General features: G+C 35.5%; 1 non-coding gene across 1 annotated transcript; it reads left to right on the forward strand.

The window, feature by feature from the left end:
* Positions 1-14,743: 14,743 nt before the first annotated feature.
* Positions 14,744-14,893, forward strand: LOC150022347 (small nucleolar RNA SNORA57). Its single transcript, XR_016513629.1, has one exon. It is a non-coding gene; the product is annotated as a small nucleolar RNA SNORA57 (small nucleolar RNA).
* The last annotated feature ends 5,111 nt before the right edge of the window (positions 14,894-20,004 follow it).

A 20,004-nucleotide genomic window follows, 5' to 3' on the forward strand; every position in this document is an offset into this window, starting at 1 on the left:
GTAAGTGAACCGCGATATAGAGAGGGACTACTGTATTTTATGTCCCACATGACATATTTTCCTACAGTGAATATGTAGACCAATCTTATGAATGAAACTGAAAAAATAGGCGTTTGTGCTGCCTGTCACTACTGAACCAATATGTAGATACAAGGATTGAATCTTTATGGGCACTTTATTTAAATGATGGCAATCTGAGAAGATGGTGAATTATGCACCCTAACAACTGTCCTCCCATCTCATCTCCTTTTTTTAAGGAGAAGAAAAAGGTAGGTAAGGGGTTTGGAAAAAAAGGGTAATCAGATAAGAGTTGCAGTCCTACATTTTTTTCCCTAGTTATTTCTTTATCTGCTGATCAACAATTTTGTTTCTGCCCCACAGATACTCCCTCCCTAGAATGCAATGGCTCAGACACCACCTTGATGGCTTGCATACCCCTTGAGTACAAAGGTTGAATTGTTTGTGAACTCCTGGAGTCACAGTCACGTGATCATGCATTGCAGTTTTCCACATGCATTAATCACTTAAGCCTATCAATGATAATTATGCTAAAATCTTTAACCCTTGAGTTCCCCTATCACATGAAGTATAAAAATAAAAACTTAAATTGGCACATCTTCTTTAATCATTAAAAACATAAAAATCTGTTTTTAATGACTTTGAAGTTTTAATTATTTGGAGTTTCTAGTTAATTAAACTTTTATAAATTTCACTATACCTCTACAAGAAAGTACTTATCAACTACATAAAATAAATTGCATAACACATTACTTCAAAATCAGTTAATTAAATATTCAAATCCATGTCTGAAGTTGAAATATCACTGATTAAAAGCAATCAAATTCTAAAGCAATATTAAAAGCCCTACCAGTTCATTCTTTGTAAAAATTGACCTAGATCACTAAGTTATACTCTTTTAATTATAGCAACAAACATATTTCTGATACATATTATTCTGTACAATCATTTATTAATTTTCCCCTCTATCTTTCAAATGTCATTTGAACTGCTACATAAGCTGCAGAGTCTAAATCATTTTAATTGCTAAATTTCCTTCTTAGGACTACTTAAAAATAAAAAGGCAATTTAGGTAATTAATCTGTCAGTGAGAAAACAACATAGATAAAAGCCTTGATTAGCTAGAAGCTACCTTATCAGACACGTCGGTTAACTACAATTTTGAAAACACAACTTCATGAGAAAAAAGCAAAAAGTAAATTTTAATTTGGAAATAAAGCAAGCAAACAAAATTTCCAAAATCAAGACTTTGAAAAACCATCTCTCTTTTTTTTTTCCCCTTAAAAGAAAGGCTCATCATTTAAATCCTTTTTCTTCCTTTACCCAAGACCCAGAGGAGGATGAGCTTACACTCTCCTTCCACTGCTATTATTCAAGGCTAATGCATCCACTTTTGACTTTGATTGTTATCATCCCATGACTGAGTTTTCAAACTATACCAAGTCTAGCAAAGAACTGTTTCTTTTATTATTTTCTTTTTTTCACTTCTCAACCTAAATAAAAAGGTAAACTGAGGCAAGCTCAAATGACAAGAAATTGAATTTTTTGAGAATACTAGAGAACTTGCCATTTGGGAAGTGCATGCTGCATCAGGATACAGGCGAGCCTGTGAAGGTTTGGGGTGGGCTTTATTCATGGGCAGGGAGTGCAAAGAGTTGGAAGTCCAGTCAGAGTTTAAGCAATAAGTGTTACCAGACAGTAACTTGGGCCCACAGCAGGTCTGCCTCAAGACAGCCTGTATGTGGGTTCTGAACTTCCTGCAGGAAAGATTTTACAAACAAGTCCAGGTGATTTTGCAAATACATTTATTAAAGCTGTAGATAGTTAAATAAGCAAGGGCCTAGGATAGAAGCAACAGGAGAGAGACTAGGTGGGACTGCTTTGGTTCACTAGAAATATAGGAAGAAAATGAGCCTAGGCTGGACTATATGAACTTACTGAGAAGTAAAAGTCACAGTGACAGAAATGAGCCAAGGTGGGGCTGCTGTTAGCTCACTGAAAAGTCAGAGAAAAGGGAGGCCTTGGAGATAGGCTTAGTGATAAGCCCAGGATAGGCTGCCACTGCCTGTTCCTCCCCTGGTAGCAAGTCCTATAGTTACCAAGAAAAGCAGGGCTCATTCATGTGGTGCCTTGGTGTATGACCCAACAATTAGAATTTAGAAAAACAGGTCTTTATTTATAATATTCCAACCTTGGGAGAGGTAGTCTGGGAACACTTCAGTTTGGAGCCCTGTTCTTCCATAACACCCAACACTTCCCTTGCTCCGTCAAAAGGCTATAAATCAAAAGTAAGCTCAAAAGTTCCACAGCCCTTATCTGTCAGCTCTCTCCTTCAGGATCTGGGGTACGTTGTCATCAGCCTCCATAAAATAGTCCAGAATAGTCCAGAAAAGCAAGTGCTACGTTATACTGGATCATGGTGAAGTCCAGGAAAGGCACAAGGCCTATGAGAGAGTCCTCTCCATATATCCTGAGTTCCAAGGGTCCAGATAGAGTCTGGGACTGCAGGGTAGGGTTCTTGGAGGCTTCAGAGTCAGCTGGAGTAGCCTCAATCAAAGCAGCAATGCCTGCTTTCCTACTACCAGGCTGCATGGCCGAATCCTGATTTCAAAATGCATAGCTCCTTCTTCTCTACAGGCAGCATTGCTGAATCCCCTTCTGGGTCATGGCTCCTTCCTCATGGCTACTCCTCTACTCTTCTGTAGTCACTCCACCCACAGGGCCCTCTCCCAAGGCAGATCTGTTGTCCCACAAAGATGCCTAGCTGCTACATCATGGCTCTCTCCCCTTATACCAGACCTTGTAGCTGACTCCTGTCTACACCCTTTCAGACCACATGGCTTTTCTTCAAATCCATGGCTCCCCCTAATTTTAAATGCTGACCCGCAGCACCATACAACATTATTATGAAAAATTATCTTAAGCCTATTACCTGCCCTTTCACATGGAGGCAGCTTAGCTTCCCTTTAAAGAAGGCTAGTATCTTAAGTATATCATCTGCCCTTTTGCACTGGGCTGCAGCACAGCTATTATCTAGTTATCCACTTGCCATAGATATGCAAAGAACCTTAAAAGCTATGTTATCTCCTTTCCTCATCCTCCAAACCATGAGCTGTGGGGACTTTTGGAAGATCTCAATAGAATATTCATCAGTTTTAAACTAATGTGCCAAAATGAGATTTATTCCCTTTGTCTGTCCTTGGGTGTGGTTTGCACAGATGGTACTAACTGGATTTCTGCTATCTCCCTGAGTAGGTGTATTTAAGCTATTTACCCTCTGGTCAGGGAGGAGAAGTGTAACACATTTATTGTTAAGTGTCCTTGGTTATGGAAGATGGGATCTTGTGATTTTCTAGATGGCTCTAAACTGCTTGGCTATTTGACTAAATGTGTCTCTTTTTTCCCTATTCCAATTGTCCTGGCTTACTGGTCTGTCTCATTAGGATCAGGAAAGCTTCTTGGTGGATGTTCATTGGTCCAGAGATCAGTCTTGGTTTTCTGTAAATGAGGCATTTATGGGAAATTAGTCTCTTGGCTTTTCAGTTTCATTCTTCTGAAACTGCATGGGTAATGTTATCCATTTCATATCAAGTGGTTTCATTTTAGACTGAAATTATTTCACACACTTCAGTCCTTTAGCTATAATATATCTTTTTCTCTTTCATTAGCAAAAATGTTTACTTCAAAACCAAAGTTCTCAGACTATTCAACTACATGTGTCATCACGTATTCCTACTATCCTCTTCCTTGAAATTGGTTTTCTCTCCAACCATTGTTCTAAAATCTTTCTCAGATCCTAATGATTTAAATGTGTTCTTTAATTAGAGAAATGTGGTTTATTTGGTGATATTTATATAAGCTCATGCAAACTGCTTAATCTCTCTCAATCTTAGTTTTATCATACTTGGAGTAAGGGTTACTACAGTTCTCATAGCTTTTTAAAACAAGTTTGAAAAATTAAGTGAGAAAAATGAATGTGAATAGCTACTCAATAATTTTACATTTTTAGAGCAGTTTTGGAATAAGTAATTAGTATTTTAAATGTGTTAGGCTTGTTAACTTATGTGGATGACTTTATCAACAACTAAACACCTACACTATATTTTACCTACTATTATCACTTGTGCATTTTATTATCAAATCATGCAAACCAATCTTTTAGGAAGCATCAAATTCATTGCACTCATATTATTTTTTGAAGGCTCCCCCTCAAAAAAGAAAAATCACTACACAACCTTTCAAAAACTGTCTGTCAACTTAGTATCACAGTCCCAAATCTTTAGCACTACACACAGGCATTTGTTACATGTTTCCAAACTAAAAAATTCCTAAATCTTTACCTCAAAAACTGTGCCATTGAAATGGAGCTATTCTCAGTGTCTTGATTATGAAAGCTGCTCCTTTTCATTCTTGGTCCATGCTCTATGAAACTGTACTCTCTCTCTCTCTCTCTCTCTCTCTCTCTCTCTCTCTTCTCTCTCTCTTTTTCTCTGTTTTCCACGCATCCTCCCTCTCCTTTCTCACCTTGTTTCAGAATTGAATTGACCTACCATTTCAGCTCTAAAGCCTTCCCTGGATCCTTAGGCAGAATTATTCCATTTACAGTAACCACTGTAACTTAAATATATCTGATTTTGTTACAATATTGTTTTATAAATGTTTAGCTCTCTCTGACCTTTTACACAATAAATACACTGATATTTTGTGACTTCACTCATGATTGAGTCCACATAGGAATTATCCAACACACGTTCTTTGAGGAAGTTAATAAGTCATTTGCTATAGCAGTCATTTTAATGTGTTATGTGGATATGTATTCAAAAACTACGATACTGAAGTAATATAAGATTCTAAAAAATGTTTAAGTTTTTGTTGTTTATACAGTTGAAGATTGTCTTAACTCCAACTTTTCTTGTAAATCAGAAGATTGCATGTCTAGTGAACAACTGCAAACAGGCATTGCTGTGATTGGCACAGTAAGAATATAAGGTGCTATGCAAAATGGACTAGAAATGTATTACTTTCATTTTAAATGTCTCAAGAGAAAGCCGAAACTGGTAATTTCACACAGTTTTAATATAGATTTCAATAAGATGACAAAATTGTTTAGATCACATTTTTTTGTCTTGCTACAATTTCTTGAGTGTAAAAAAAGGCTGCTTAGTAATATTTAAAGTCTATGTGATGAGAGTCCATGCTTGAAATAGGATAGCAATGAGAACAGCTCCTGCATAACTGTCTCCTGTGTCACCCTGAACCAGTTCTGAAGCTGTGTTCTTTCTGAAGATCAGTTTATATAAATTTAATTACCCACCAGAAGAATTTCAGAAAATTATGAACTTCTCTTAAGTGATCTTAGCTTATTGTTTTGATGTACTAAATGGGTCTTTATGAAATTGGAATTAAATGAGGGGTTTGAAACACATGAGCCAAAGGAAAAATACAATCACACTGTCTAGGATATTGAAATTAGTCTATTACCAATGGGGAGTAGAAGGGTGATTTTATAAATAGAGAAATAATATCAGATTAAGGATATAGTTCTGACTGTATGAAACAACTGCTTTTTGGAGGAAGGAGAGAGAAAGACAGGAGTGAAACAGAGAGGAAGACTGGACATGAAGTTATTTGGTTTAAGGTATTCACTCTGCAATTTTCCCAGTTACTTTCTGTGACACCATCTACTTACCTCCTCTTGCTGAAAATTCTCAGTCTCATCTTTGTTCTTCAGGTGACGAAAGATCTTTATATAACATATATGGCTTCTCCTTTTAATTTTCACTTACTTATCTGAGCTCTTCTGGCACTTGCTTTTTCCTCTACACACCTCTATGCACAAAATCTTTCTGTCTCTTTACTACCTAGGATGCTCTTTGACCTCCTCCTGGCCCTGACACTGTCCCAGTCCTTGGCCTAGTTAACTCCTCCTGTTCCTTCAGAGGATATAAAAGGACACTTTAACCTTTTTAATCAGGTAAAAAGAAACAATCCCATCATGGAGTCTCAAAAGCATAATCATCTCTCTCTCTCCTTCATAGTACTTGTTACGGGAACAATTCACATTCGTTTGTGTGGTTATTTGATCAATACTTTTCTCTCCCAATCTTATTGCTACATCCACTAGAAATAGGGCTGTGTCTGTTTTCTGTTGTTTTCTCCCAATGTCTAGAAATTAGGGTTGCTAAACTTAACTAATAAAATTATAGGATGCCCAGTTAAATTTGGAATTCATTTAAACAATAAATTATAGTTATTTGTAATATAAGAGATTAAATTTAGCTGGCTGTCTTACATTATTTCTGGCAAACCTACTGGAAATGGAGCATGTATTAGGTTTCAGTGAATATATTTTAAATGTATGAATGGGTGCTGGAAATTGACATGTCAGTGTTTGCCTAGTTGTAGTTTCTATTTTCCTCTTAACGCAGTTTTTATGTGTTATCATCACCAATAGTCTTTGTTTCCACACAGGCTTTGACTTTACACAAGAGTGATTTCAGAAGCTTAAATCTTTTGAAATTTATTTGTTTTTCAGTTACTGTGCTCCATGGAGAGGTCATATGCTCTTTATGTGCTTTCTACCATTGTCAATTATCTCACATCTGGCTGCTTCATCCATTCACAGTGTGTCCCTAGAAAGGGCTGTTTTATGCAATAGACAGCTTATGTACAAAACATGTGGCCTATCCCCATTTCAAAGCACCACTAAATGTTTATGACTTGAAAAAAATATAAAAGGAGAAGAGGAATTTTGTAAAGTCAAAATTAAATGTATAATTAAAATGAAGAAAGTAACTTTTAGTTTAATTATTAAATTTAGCATTCATAAAAATGTCATTACATTTGGAAACAATATGCATGAAAGATGGTTGCAGAGAAATCATAGCCCATCATTAATTATAAAACACATGCAAAAATAAAAATATTATTTTAATTTTTAAAGTATGATTTAAATATAGTGTGGGATAGGTATGTATTTGATTTATTTATGTTGTGAAATGATGTCTTTAAAAGCCACAGTGCCTATCAAGATCAAGAAAGCTAATTTGTGTCTACAGGTCTAAGTTTGAGAGATTGCAGAAAACTTGTAGAAATTAAAGTTTAAAGAAAATATTTAGGAGTAAAGATTATGAGCTCTGGCTGCTAGTCCAGCCTTTATTAATTTAACTTACCCTGAAACAATTCTTTGCTTATCCTTTCTGAATTTTAGTTTATATAAATTTAATTACCCACCATAAAAATTGCAGAAAGTTATGAACTTCTCTTAAGTGATCTTAGCTTATTGTTCTGGTATAATAAATGGGCCTTTATGAAGTTGGAATTAAATGAGGGGGTTGAAACACACATGCCAAAGGAAAAATACAGCCACATTGTTTAGGACATTGAAATTAGTCTATTACTTTTGGGGTAATTAATGAATTAAATTAATTAATTGATTTAATTAATTTAATAGATGCCTTAAAGCAAACTGAACATTTTTGTCACTCCTGATGTAAAATTATCCACTGAATTCTAATTTCTCTAACTGGATCTCTATTGTCTTTTGTGCCTGAATAAACTTTCAGTGACCTGACCTCATATTCCAGTTTTATGAAACAGGGCATTTGTTTGTTTGTTTTTTGTTTAACATTCCCTACTCACATCCAAAAGTATTATTCCTGAAACTCTGTCCCACACTGAAATATTTATATGATACCGAATATCTGCATATGAACTCTGCTTTTAAAAATATGCTGTTGTTTTTTTTCACAAACACGAGGTAGACACTCAAATGAGTGGTTAGTCAATGGATAAAGAATATATTTTAATATCAAATTATTAAATGAAGATTGATTTATATGACCTATTATTTTACATTGGTTCTTGGAAACAAACAACAGGACTGTAACTATCACCTACCACCTATCATGTACTCTCTGAATATGATGTTCAGCCTGCCAGTGTGGGCTTCCCTCAAGAAAGCAGCTGTAGACAGGTCAACCACCTTGTGTTAATTTCACACCACCAGGTAGATTAGGTTCCAGATCTCTTCCTTCTATACTAAAATGGGTCATGCCTGGTTATGTCTCAAGATATGTCATATTCCATGGAACTACTCTCCTGAAGACATTTTAAAATTATCTTTTCAGAGTCAACATAAGACAGCAGATGGATAATCTGCTTGAAGGCAGCTGAGGTCATATATCATTAGGCATCAGGGAAATTCTATATGTAACCAAACATCTGCATTTGCAAAATAGAACTGAAAGCTTTACAAAATAATTCGCAGAGCCTAATTTCTTGCCAATTTAACAGCTTAAAAATGTGGAAAAGGTAATCATAAAAAACAGTCAGTGAATTTTTGAGCTGAAAGGGCCCTTAGAGATCAGGTTTTCCAACTCAATAATTTCACAGATGGAAAAATAGAGCCAAGAGAAGTTAAACATTTCACTTAGCTTCACATAAACAGTTACTGATAAAAGTGGGACTAAAATGCAAGTCCTTTGCCAGTGCTTTACTGCTGTGCTGCCACCCTGAGCCTATTCAATTTATTAAATACTGGGGACATTATAGATTGTAGGCATCAAGGCTGCACTCTAAATATAATGCCAAAGTTACAATCATTTTTAACACAGTTTCTGTAATCATATTGGAAAAATGACAATCAAAATTATCTCTCATAGAAGCCCAGAGAATGCTTTCTCCTGCAGGAAATAATATCAAATTAGGATAACAAGATCTTTATAAAATGAATGTTTCCATTTGCGGAATTAAATATTTAGAGCTTCCCAGAAATGTGTTGGCGTAAGTTCACGTTTGAATATTTCATTTCCAGTTTAAAATAAGTATCTTAAGAAATAAGGGAATGTGAAAAAGGGGCTCCCCTGTATCATCCCTGGAAACTTGGCTAGGTCATTTTCTAAATAACCAAAACTATGAAGAATTTTTGATGGATATAGGTTAGATGAGGTTCTAGAAAGACTGACAAATCATCTTTAATAATAGTATGGCTTAATGGGAAAGCCATGGAGATGACAGACCACTGGGGAATAAATAAAATGGGTCAAGGACTGACAAGTGTATTGGTAAATTTGATGAAAGTTCTTTTGTTACATTATTTTTTTAAACATGAGTGTTCAAAATGTGGGGGCATTATTGATTGAAAGGTACAGCTGACAATTTGGGTTTGTGTCAGAAATGCTAAAATCTAGCAATGCTGACAACAGTCCTGCATACCATAGATCTGCCCCATATTCTGCATCCCTCACAGTTTAAATGTTCCATTGATTATTCATGTTGGTAAAATAGGTTTATTAATAGCTGAGACTGGAACCTTATCATCTTACACATAAGTACAAAGTATTATTGAATAATTTGAATACTTAATAAATTTTCCAGTAATGTCATCACTATGTAGATTTTTTAAAAAGATTCTATTTTTCAGGGAGAGAATGAGTCATTTATCATTTTGGAAAATTGTTTCTTGTGATATTTGAATAATCTGTGCCATATAATTGTTTCAGTGCACACATGAATACATGGCATTTATTATGGATCTACATTCAGATACTAGCCTCTGGCTCCTTCAACATTTCTCCTGGTACTGGTTTGTATTAAAAATGTTATTTTTTTATAAATTATTTCTTTTATTTCACCTTTATATTAAATTTAGGGCATGGTATTTTTTTAAATATATGTAGTCACAATTCTGAATTTAATTCAGAATGACCAAGGAGAATTATACAATATTTGTTTAAAAATGGGGCATTGTATATGACTGGGTGTGAGCCAGTGCTTTTGTCACTGTTCTGCAAGAGTGTTGGAAAAGGTCAAGGGCCCAGAAAAGACTAAGAAACAAATTTAGTCCTTTGCTGTGCCAACAACAACAGGAGAAACTGCTCCAGACCAGGGGTCACTGGCTCAAATGCAAACAGAGGCCAAGAAAATAATAGGAAGATGTAACTTGGGCAAGTAGAATATATTGGAAATGCTGCCCTATCACATGGATCAACCACCCATCTCTAGCTAATTGTTGTGCTAAAGTGTGTTAATTTATTTTGGTGAACACATTGATGCATCACCAAAAAACCATTTCAAGAAAAGTCTTGGTGCCCCACATTGCTTTTAACTATCAACCGCTTCAAGGATTGCCTCACTTTCAGGTAGCTGCCTTCCCATCTCAGCAGTACAAATTTAATGCCTGTTTGAGGCAGTGGATACATACGAAACTGAACTGGGCCATTTTAGCCCTAGTGTGTCCCATGGGATCCACTGAGGCTCTCATTGCACTTGTATCACACTAACTTGCACTGGATTCTTCCCTTCCACAGGTATTGATCCTGAGGGTACTTCCTAATTGCCATTCTGCCTAATAGATTCAATCTCAGAGTCTACTTCCCAGAGATTCAAAATTGTGACATAAAGTGTTAGTATCTCATGCTAATTTTAAAGAGAAACCAGCAATGTGAATTCTTATCTGAACTCTCCTGGTTTTTAACTGTTGACAGCTAATTTAAATATTCTTCCCAGCAATACATCTGTAGGCTACATGTAGGTCACAGTTACAAGGACTATAATTCAGGATTTTCCCAAAATAGTTGTCCTAGAATAAGCATAAATAACAACCCACTCACTGTTGAATGTGTCCCAGCTTAGACAACAAATGAATATTATGATCACCCTTCTCTTAAACCATCAGTTTAAAACTTTTACTTGAGAGAAAAATCTTTCTGGGGAAGATTTCTGTCAGGCTCAGTTAGTGAAAATTCATTAAAAAAAAGAATGTGCCACCGATTGGTACAAGGCATCTAGAATATATTTGTTCTTATACTGTCATTGGCAGGCTGGTGAAATTAGATGGAAAAGAAAAAGTCATTTCAGTGTTGGAGTGACAGCCAAACAAAGCTAGGCTGGCACAATGTTTTGCCAAAACCACTTTCTCAGCAAGAGAAAAATCCATATTTCCCTTTTGGGTTTATTCATGTTTTTGGCCTTTTCACAAGTCTATTCAATCAACTGTAAATCCTTTAAGCTGGTAACGAATCCCCCAGTTTGACATCACAGATGAACTGTTTAATGGTCTTTTAGTGTCCTGCCAACATATAAAAAAGATTACATAGTATACCTCAGAACAAACATAAATAAACAGAAAATGAAAAAAAAAATTCAAAGAAAACACTTTACTGACTTAAATATAAATATTACATTTTCATAAAACCACACATAAATGAAAACAAGTCATTCAGTAATTACTCAGTTAACACAACTTGAAAAAATAATTCTATTTAATTTTTGATTCAGAGAACAAATAAAACTACAGTGACATAATACATAAATAATATATAAGTGTTGGTGTTGAGGATATTCAGTATCAAAAAGTATTGGATGCAACCAAAGTAGAATCAAGTCAAATGCATACATTAAAGTCATTCATTTTATTCTTTTTAATAAAAATAAATGAAAGATCTGGTAAAAATAACAGGAGAAAGAAATAAGGCATTTATTTAAAAATATATATACTTTTGAGATTGAGTTGCTTTCCTGAATAAATAAAAACATTCATATAATATCTTGAATAGGAGCTATATTATATATATGTGTGTGTGTATTTATTTGTAGGTGTATATACATATATATTTGTATACATATATTTGTGTACACACACACACACATTAGGAAAATGTATATACTAGGTCTGACTGGAAAAAGTCCAGCCATTGCTAGTATAACAAGAATGGTTTGTTCAACATCAACATAACCTGCCAGTCAAGAAGAGCGGACTAGAATATGTATGCATGAATAGTGACAACTTTACTGTACCTGTCAGTGGGGTGGTAGATGACATTGAGTGAGCATGTGTACTGTGTGGCTATTGCATTCAAAATGACTAAGCAAGCTGAACAATGAATTTGCATCAAATTTTGCATTAAGCTTGAACATTTCTCTGCAAAAATTATTCAGATGATTCAGAAGGCTGCAGCATGGGTTACTGGAGACTGGCAGCTTCATCACGACAAAATTCCTGCTCATGTATCAGGTCTCATGAAGAGTTGTTTTTTTTTTTTTTTTGTGAAACATCAAATCACCCAGGTGACTCAGCACCCCAGAACTCAGATTTGGTCCCCTGTGACTTCTGGTTTTTCCCAAAACTAAAATCACCTTTGAAAGAGAAGAGATTTCAGACTGTTAATGAGATTCAGGAAAATACGATAGGGCAGCTGATGGCAATTGGGAGAACTGTGTGAGGTCCCAGGGTGCCAACCTTGAAGGGGACTGACCTATGTACAATGTTTCTTGTATATTGTATCTTCTTTAATAAATGTCTCTATTTTTCATATTGTGTGGCTGGTTACCTTCTGGACAGACTTCTTATATAGTGGGAAGCTGAACTTAATCTAAAGCACATTAAAGGATGTGACATGTGACAAAACATATGTGCTAATTATACTGTCGGGTAACAGAGTCACTGATAAAAATTAATGAAGAACAAAATGTGAGAATAAGTCTTGTATAAAACAATGAAAATTAGGATATCAGAGTAAGCTCAATGTAACTACTTGACACAAATTAAATAGCCGCTATTTTACTAAATTTTTACTAAAATTACAAATACTTATTGTAATATTAGGCCTTCCAGTTTTATTTTTTACCTTTTAATTTGGATTGTGTTATCTTTCATTTATGGAATAAAAATTATTTTATAAAGTCAATGAATGACCACCTTCTTTGTTATTTCTTTTATTTTCATTAAACAATGCAATTAATTGCAGGTAATTATGCAAGGTCATTTAAATAATTCTAAGGACCACTGCTACCATCAGCAGAACAACTACCACACCATTTTAGATTGGAGAATACAGCATAAAAAGTCAAAATCTGTCTCTGTCCTTCCCCTCACCCAAATCAAAGCAGAGATAACAGCCAGCAGTTTGATATATTTCCTTCAGAGCTTTTCTTTTACATAAATTTGCAATCCCCTTTGACCTCATCCTTATCCTATCAGTCATTGAGCTCAGTAGATGCAACATTTCAAATATATTTTCAATTCCCTCTCTGTACAATAACTATAGCTTTCATGTAAATTGAACTAAAAATCCCCTACAGTTTTGTAGTTCCTTGCTGGTTACCTACATTCAGTCAGGGAAAATTTTGTGAATTAGCTAAATTCTATGCTAGCTAATAATATCCTGAAGAATATATGTTTTATACAATTTTGGCTGTGTAAACATGTTGGATCAATATATATTTCTTAGAAATTACCCTTTGAAATTTTATGTCAGTTTGAGTTTCTCTCTAGTTTTAGTAATTTGTTCTAATGATTTTAATTTGATTAGAGAATAATGAATATCTTCCTTAATTTTTAATAATACTGTCTATGATACTTATTTTTTATCTCTGCCTGTCTCTCTCTTTCATTGGGGAAAAATAATCAAGACTAAAAATAGTAAGCCAATTCATAACTATAGATTTAACTAATTTGCAAATTATTTTTAGTTACCTAGCTAGGTTAATAATAATCCAGTAGATATTTGCTATTACTAGGGAGAAAATTAACATGAATCATATAAATATGTCAAAGAACAAAAGACATATTATTTTTATAGATGGTAAATCATAAGTTTGTATAATAATTGGCATTTAATCCCAATGAAGACATTTAGCAATGGCTAACAAATACTGAGCACAAAATATCTGTCAGATACCATGTATAGCTTTAAATATATTATCTAATTCTCAGAAGAAACTCTGTTTGGTTGGTACTATAACACCTTTTGCATACACGAAGAGGAAAACTTGAAAAGGAATCCATTTGTCCACCGTCAAGTACTAAATAATCTTTTTGACTTGGAAATAATAGAATAAGTAGGAGTGAAGCTGGAGACATGGATTGCTTTTTAAATTTTTATAGATTTTTTTTGTCTTTGGATATTTTCAATAAAATTTATGAATTGCATATATATAATAACTAAGATATGCATATACTGATATAAAAACCTTTTTGTGATCTAGAATAAGTAAAAAGGCAAGAGCATGTAAATTATACTATTTATGTAAAGAAAATAATTTTTAATAGAAAATTGATTACTAAAGTGTAAAGAAGCTTATCATGTATTAGAAAGAATTTATAGTATCATCTCATTCAATATTATTTTCATAAAATTATATATCTAAACCATATAATGATAATCATGTTTATTAGGTTGTAAACTTTTATATAGTTTATTTTCTTCTAAATTTTAATTGTTTTATATTTGTCTGCCATAAACATAATTAACGCAGTTAAAATATTTAAATAAAAATACCTAATGTCCAAAACTAATGGTTTTTTATAAACCATAACACTTACCTATGCTCTTCTTTCATATGTAGTTATTGCAACATTGTATACTAATTTGGCAACTGCATTTATAGTAGAGAGTGCATAGAATTATAATTTATACAACTGTATTTCAGCTCCAGCTATCCTTTCTTTCAGCATTTAAAGATAATTGGCTCAAGTCTATTCCATATATGACTGAAAGCCTTTCATTTTTTCAAGTACTGGTCAGGGATTTCAGTGATTTTTTATTTCACTGGTTGCTTCTGAGGCAGCTTTGTGGCTTCCCTATTCTAGAACTTTCTCAGATCTTTCTTCCTATACTCATTTTCTTGTTTGCAAGATAAATACGAAAGTCAAACGGTTATTGTTTTTAGTTCCCCAAGGTATCATTTACACAATGACTTTAGTTTTAAAAAAGAGATACTACCCCCATTTCCTTGGCAGGGGTCAGGCGTTCGGTCCTAGTCCCCGTAATGTACGGAGGCAGGGGGCAAAGGCTCCAGCCCCATCAGCGCCCTGTCATCCATGCCGTTGGTTTCCAGTCCAACGGTTCTGTCCTCAAGTGCCGGGACACGGGGGAAAAAATAAAAATAAAAAAGAGATACTGAAAACTATACTTCATGCTGAACATATAATATAAAATTAAACTTAAACATATTTGGAGCTCCTTTATTCTTAAGAGTAAATCAACTATCTTTTCTTTTCCATCGGGAATTTCCAGTTGTTATCTCCCCTAATCTGACTCAAGACTCCTATTATATGGTTGGTTTCCCTCTACCCTCTTCACACTCCTCTCTAGTTTGTACATAACGAACCCCACAATTATTATTCATTTTTCCCTCGGAGACATTTATTCGAGTGCTACTCCAAGAACAATCTTTCCAATTAAAATGATTTGTAAACTGTTTTGTTCACCGAAGACATTCTCTCTCTCAAGGGAAATTATGAGGCCATCTCTGATCTTTCTTCCCACAATGTTTACATTAAAACAGCCCAATAGTAAACAGTTATTTCTAATAATCACATTCTTGTCTCATAACATTTATATTATGTGGTCATTTCAAGTTCTCAGTACTATGGGTCTAAGATGATTTATTTATCTTTGTTTCCTTTTTTCTGTAACACTCCACACACAAGAAGGCCTGCTTCCACCAGACTTGTTAACCAATGGCAAGGCCTGATCTCTAATCATGTTTCAGTTTGCAGATTTAATGAAACAGTTGAGCTACAGGCTTACTAGAGATATTTTCAGTTTAAATAACATGTTTGTTTTTACATGTATCTAATAAGCACAGGGAAAAAAGTAATTTACCTAACCAGTTACCTTTATTTCATTTGCTAATAAAACTTGCTTTATGATTTGAAATATGAATTCTCAAGCACATAAAAGTGCAGTAATCATTATATTTTAAGAAGTATCCATTTACTGATTACCTCCCTGGGTTAAAAATAAGCTTTAATTTTCAGGGGCACCTGTATTAGACATCTTTTTTTTTTTTTTTTGTAACAGTACTTTGAAAATAATAATTATTTTTTGCATCATCTTATGAATATTAAACCTAATCTACAGCTCTAAGTTGGGGTTTCTCTAGGGAAAGTTTAGATGATGGCATCAGTTCACTAAATGGTGTGTTTTGGAGAAATGTTAGAGAAGAATTGCAGTTCTTTTAACTAAAATAAAGTAGAAAAGTAAAGAGAAAATATTGATAACTAATATTTTTAAAAGAAAGACTATGGTGTCTTTTATGGAGTTAAGACTTTAAAATCAAAAACAGTAAATTACATGCATCTAATATATTGTTTTTATTCAAGCATCATATATCTAAAAGACAATGAATAAAAAGATTAAAGGTGGATTAAGAAATACAAGCTAACGTATTGAGAAAATTTCATTGAAAAGGTAAAACGAAGAAAAGGAAACAGCTGTAAAGCAAGAAAACACAGTATTTTATAATATTTTCTCTACTGCTTAACCTTTTCACAATACCTGCTCTTGAAAATAATGGGGTTATACTTCCCGGACAATAGGTGAACTCCAGAGGTAGAACTTTGGTGAAAAAGGGGACGCCGTTTATTCAAAATCTGTACGGTTTTGGAAGAATGGCAGGCTTCTGCCTCAGAGCCCCTCCCCTCCAGAATACCCAGAGAAAAACAACCTTGTCACCCTCTGCCAGACCGATCCCAGGCTGCACCCAGAGTTCCTTCTCAGATTTAACAACACTGTCCTTCAGGAAATTGCAGGAGGCTGTTGTGTTCCAAGCTGCGGTGCTGCTTTCCTTCACTGTCAGGCCTCAGGCTCTTTCTGGACTCCGAGTGCTACCCTTTCTTCCACTCGCTGCCCACCGGCCCAGCGCCTGAGACCCGTCGCTCCCGCCATCAGCTCGCAGGAGCATCCATGCCCCTGGCCAAGCAGAGCCAGTTGCTTGCACCGCCACAGCTGACCATGTTGGGTAGTGGGGTGCTGCCGGTCACTGAAGCCCCTTGTGTAGGGGTTCCGTTATGGGGCAAAGCAAACTTTGCTGAGTCCTGGGTGCATGCCTTCCTATCCCAGAGGAAGAAAAGGGCGCAGTCCAAGACTGTCCCATGCAGCATGGAAGACACAGTGGTGTTGCACGGGTTGCCGCTGGGACATGTGACCCTGGGGCATCGCGCAGCATGTCAGCGTCAGCCAGCCCCTTGACTATGCAAGGGAGGAGAAGAAGTCATGTGTTTCTCCTTACCGTCCCTTTCAATTTCCTATCCCATAATTCCATGTACTCTGGAAGAGTCAGTTTCTCAGCCAATGCATCCTTTCCTTATAGGCTACACTGGCAGGTCAGCCCCAACCCCTGTCACCGTGTTCCAAAAGTGAGTAGGAAGGCTTTTCCCTTCCTCCTTGTGCAGGCTCCTGGAAGGCTTCCTTCTGCAGCATCTGGCCAGGTAGGGAATCTGTTATCACCTGTCAGCCAGCTCAGTTGCTGGGGCACTGCAACACTGCCCTGCTGGTTTGTTTACCCAGGGATACAACACCCCTTTCTATGCTGTCTCAGCCCTGGAAAGTCAATCACAGCCTCGCTAGCAGGCTAGCAACATGCAGCTTCAGTCCCACCACCATCAGCATCTCCTGCAACCCCTCCTTCACTCAGCCCCTCCTCCACCCTGGGTCTAGTCAGAGCTCCCTGTATCATGCCTATTTAGTTAAAGGAGTCTAAATTTTCTTCCCTGTAATAAAATACTTTAGGTACTCAAATATGATCACGTTATTTCTTTCAAACAGAATTCCCATTCCATCTTTCCAAACTAAATTGGATAAACCAAATGATTACAAAGTATTCTGATATCCCCAGGACTCTGGGACCATCTTGGTGCGACTTATACTTCATCTAAAGGATGGTCATGAAACCTCCTTAGAGTAACTTGGTCATTAATTCCTAGTTACACGTGGTTTTTCTTATAGTTTCCATGGACTTTAGCTATCTGCTTAAAATTTTAAACTATTTAAAATTCTCACCTATGACACATACCGTATTTAGAAGTTAAATATTAAAACTATACAGCTAATTTAAAATTAATTTTTTATTTTTATCATTTAATTTATTTTAATGACACTGTATAATGGTAAAATAGTATAGAATAATTCCACCAGTAATTAAAAAAAAACACCCTTCTTTTTACGTAATTATAGATAAATAACCTGACAGTACCATATTACTTGATAAAGAATGGATAGAAATTTCTCAACTTTTAATTTTAATAATCTATTAAGCATTTACTTTTTCAATCATCTCATATTATTTCCAGAGTAATCCTAAGAAGTAGAGACTACTATTACTTTTTCAACTGATTGTACATATGAAGTTATAGCATCATAATGTTATGATTATGTCTACCCCATGAATTACCTTGAATAATTATTGTAAAAATAGATACTAAACTAATTAATGCTGATTATTTTGTTTGTAATTTACCTAATGATTTTTTTTATCTTGCCATATGGTTACTCAAAGCTCTTAAAAATGAGAATATGCAGAGAGACACAGGATGCAAAGTAGTTGGGGATATAAAACTCAGTGGTATAGGATTTATTGGCACTGCTGTTTTATTTATTTTAATTATTGTTTTTGTTTGTTTATTTTTGGAAAGCTGGAGGCAGATACGTTACTCATAAAATCTGATATGGTGGTTATCAAAATCATTGAGAAGTGGAGTCTGTCTGCTTTTCTTAATTCTGGTCAGGCAGTTGACTGTCTTTGAGTAAACAATTTTGAGAAAATAACCCTGAATGACTTCTTAGGCCTGTTCACAGTAGACCATGCAACCTCCTTCTGGGTTTCCTGTAATACCCGTTCACCAGAAGCTAACCCAGAGGTGCTCAGTAGGTAAGGTGTACAACTACCCAAAGCTGCCACAGTGAAAGCACAGTGTAGGCATTCCAGTTCGCAGATTCAGCTGAGCTCCCAGCTGACAAGCAGCATCAATTGACAATCATGTGACTGAATCTCTTGGATGATATCCACAGGAGATGCCAAGCCAGACCTGTACAGCTAATCGCTTCCCAGGCTATCCCCCCCACCAAATTTTTAAGCAAAATCTAATGATTCAGGCCACAAAACTTCAGTGTTACTTATTACATAGTAATACTGAAGTGTTACTATGTAACACATAGTAATGTTAATCAGATCACCTGGATACCAATTCTGCTTTCTTTAACCAGATGAGGATGTGCCCATGTTTAAACTGCAAACTTTTCAGTAATAGAAATGCACAAATTTATGTGTAAATTCTCCTTGAATTGAGGGAAATATAGGCAGAATACCAATAGGGTATATTAAACTTTTCAGGTCATCTCTCTTCTAGATTGTACCAGTGGTCATAAATGGTCTTGTACGACCAGCTAAAGAGCAGGAAGAAGCCTGCATTTAATTTACAAATGGATTCACTAAGTATGTGAGCGCAAGTTGAAAAACAAAAATGGCTGCATTACAGCTGCATTTATGGTGGCTGTGAAAGACAGTGGGTGCATAATGGAGAGAAAAGATGACCATCAGTTGCAGCCCTGAGACAGCTGCAGCAAGATTATAGTTTTTCCATGTACTTCTCTCCTCTTCTAAGTGTCTCTTCAGAAAGAAGGGTTCTACGGGAACCATAGAGGAGTTGTCTCCCAAACCTGTGTAGAAAAATAGATCTGTGTGACTCAAGGGACAAACTTTGGTGGCCATGAGAATGGGCCTTTCCGGTCTGTGAGTGCAGGGAATGTAACTGATCAAGGATTTCAGCTGGTGTGCACTCAAATCCATTGCTATGCTTCCTATACTTCCCACAGTCTGTTCCCAGCCAATGACTGAGTGTAGCAGGGTGTTAACACAAGCCTGTTCCTTGGAAATGAGGGACTCCGATGACAGGCATATTGGATTAAGAACTCACTGATAGTCTTACCAAACCTTAGCACTGCACTGTAGTCTAGTACTCATCACAAATCATCCTATGAGTCTTATAAAAACTTCATATACCAGATATTATCATAATCTTTTACTGTTAGGGACAACAGAAGCATGACAATGTTAAGATCATTTTCTAAATTCCTGTAGTTGGAAGTGTTATAGTCGGAATTGACAATGAGGAAGTCTGATAATATAGTTTGTTTAATACAAATTGGCTAAAATGGAAGTTCCCCAGTATAATTTTATTGAATCATGCATTACTTATTT

Source organism: Furipterus horrens, unplaced genomic scaffold, assembly GCF_987537825.1.
Source record: "Furipterus horrens unplaced genomic scaffold, mFurHor1.1.pri manual_scaffold_1, whole genome shotgun sequence".
Classification (NCBI taxonomy): domain Eukaryota; kingdom Metazoa; phylum Chordata; class Mammalia; order Chiroptera; family Furipteridae; genus Furipterus; species Furipterus horrens.